Source organism: Hordeum vulgare, chromosome 4H (assembly GCF_904849725.1).
Source record: "Hordeum vulgare subsp. vulgare chromosome 4H, MorexV3_pseudomolecules_assembly, whole genome shotgun sequence".
Taxonomy (NCBI): Eukaryota; Viridiplantae; Streptophyta; class Magnoliopsida; order Poales; family Poaceae; genus Hordeum; species Hordeum vulgare.
The window spans coordinates 595,929,114-595,931,705 of record NC_058521.1 but is presented as its reverse complement, the minus strand read 5'-3'; positions in this window follow the sequence as shown (position 1 = coordinate 595,931,705).

Below are 2,592 nucleotides of genomic sequence, written 5' to 3'. Positions count from 1 at the left end.
CAAAACTATAATTTTCTTTATAAAAGTTCAACAAGAAAGGGAAGAAACAAATAATAATTGAAACGAGAGACAAGAAAAGAAAAGAAAAAAATGAAACATTTTTTGAAATTCCTGTACATTTATTTAATTTGTGAACATATTTTGAAAAGTGGAACATTTTTTAAATACCAATTTTTTTCAAATACATGAACAAGTTATTTAAACGTGAACAGTTTTTTAAACTCCCAAACAAAATTCCAAAATGCGAACAATATTTGAAAACACGAACCTTCATTACCAAATGCTTAAATTTTGTGAAACTGCCAAAAAATAATTTTGAAGTGCGAACATTTTTTGAAATTCTTGAACATTTTGCGAATCATGGGTATATTTTGAATTTATGAATGAAAATATGAAATCATCAACATTTTTTGAAATTGTTAAACATTTTTTGAAACTCATGAACAAAATTCTTAAACACTTCATCGCCTTAGCGAGCGGCGAATAGGATTTTCCGTTTACACGGACTAGAGGACTCTCTCAAAAAAAAGGAGGACAGGAGTATTGACGCGGTCGTCGGACTCGCTATAAGGAAGACCAAGAAGCACTCCATCGCAAATAAAATGCTCTATATTGCCTCTAGCGGTTGGACGCAGTTCGTTGCCCAATAGCTAAGCGCTCAAATCTTTACAACTGTTTTGGGCAAGCAGTTTTTGAACCTTCGATATGGTGTTGCAAAGGTTCCGGTTTTTTTTCGTTTTCCAATGTTTTTATTTACCTTTTTAAATTTTCTATTTGAAATTTCATTTTTCTGTTTTTTCTTCCCATTTTTTGCCGCTGTTAATTTATACTTTTTTTATCCCTCTCAGTTTTAGTGTAAACAATAAAAATAATACATGCATGCACACTTTTGAAAGTTCTGCCAATAATTTTTTTGAACAGGTTTCTACAATGTGTGAACATTTTTCTAAATGTCATAAAGGTGTTTTTGTATGTTATAAAAAATACTTTAAAATTTGTTGGCTATTTCGAACATTTCACGAACAATGTTTTATAATGCCATGGACATAGATTTAAACACATGATTTTTTTAATACACACTCCAATGTCAATTTGTTTTTGAACACAAGATGCTATATTTCTGATGAACATAAATTTTTTCACGTTGATTTATTTAGTTCACGACATTTTTTAATATACACAATGTACATTATTTAATACTCCCTCTGTATCATAATATTTGTTGTTGGGGAGAACTAACCTAGTTCTTCCCAACAATAAGTATTTAAGAACAGAGGGAGTATTAATAAAGTAATTTTTTGCTAAATTCTTTTTGGAAAAGAATTTGGAAATATATATAGAAAGGGAAATAAGAAAAAAGAACAAAGCGTATAACAACTAACTTAGGAAAGAAAATAAAACTAAATAGCAACCAGTTTTCATAAAATGGGCCATCCCGTGCGACTCGGAAAGAGCGATGTATAGAAGTATCCATCACAAGTGACCCAAACAAAAATGCCATACCAACAATAAAGTCTACTGCCTTCCTAGGGAGCAACTAATTAGCAAGTGGTCCTTCGGATCCTTCCAACAAGCACTCTCACACATCGCCACTTGTTATGTTCTTAGTCAACACCACATGTCTAACTCTGAGCGTTTTCTTTGAATTTTGTTTTTTAACACGCATTTTCAGCTTTTTAGATTGGTTTTTTCTCGGTTTTTTGGTGTTTCGGTTTTTCACCGGTCTTTCTTAGCATTTTGACAAAAAATAATTTTCAAAAAACAAATTTGCATGAAAAAACATGTTTTATGTTTTTTCACGAGAGGCATGGCCGTGCATCTCGGAAACGAAAAAAACGTATTTTCTGTTTTCTTCTGTGAGAGGCACAATTTTGCTTCCGCGAGAGGCACAGTTTTGCCTTCTTGAGAGGCATGGCCATGCCTCTCGAAAAGGTAAAAAAACGCATTTTTGTTCTTTTTTCGCGAGAGACACGGTTTTGCTTACGCGATAGGCATGGTTTAGCCTTCGCAGGAGACAAGACCGTTCCTCTCAGAAAGGACAAAAGCACATTTTATAAAAAAATTCTCGCGAGAGGCACGACCGGGCCTTTCGGAAAGGGAAAAAGACAAAAAAATGTGTTTTTTTCTATCGCGAGAGGCACGGTTCATTCCGTTGATTTTTTTCGTGAAAAAAGTTTGTCAATACTTATCAACATGAGATCTAGTTTTAAAGATATCGATGCGAGAAACCCAATGGTAAAAACGGTTCGAGATTTTAACACACGGTTTAGAAGATAAAACATTTAGGAAATACGGATCTACGAAAAAAGTGAACTCTGAGGTTGTGCTATATAACGTGCATACAGTGCGTCACTTGTCGCAGCTTAAAAATGTGGAAGTGATCTTTAAAAGCTGCATTTTCCAATTAGCGATATCGGCCTCTCTGTGTAATTTTCCAAGCTAACCTTTCCACCCCCTAAATTCAACAAGTTGGGCCCCTTTCCCTAATTTCCTTCAACCTTAGAGCATCTCCAAGAGCCGCGCAACCGCAGCACGCGCTAAAAACATTTTGCAGCGTCGAAATAGCGACTTTTAGCGTGCCGAAGAGTGTTG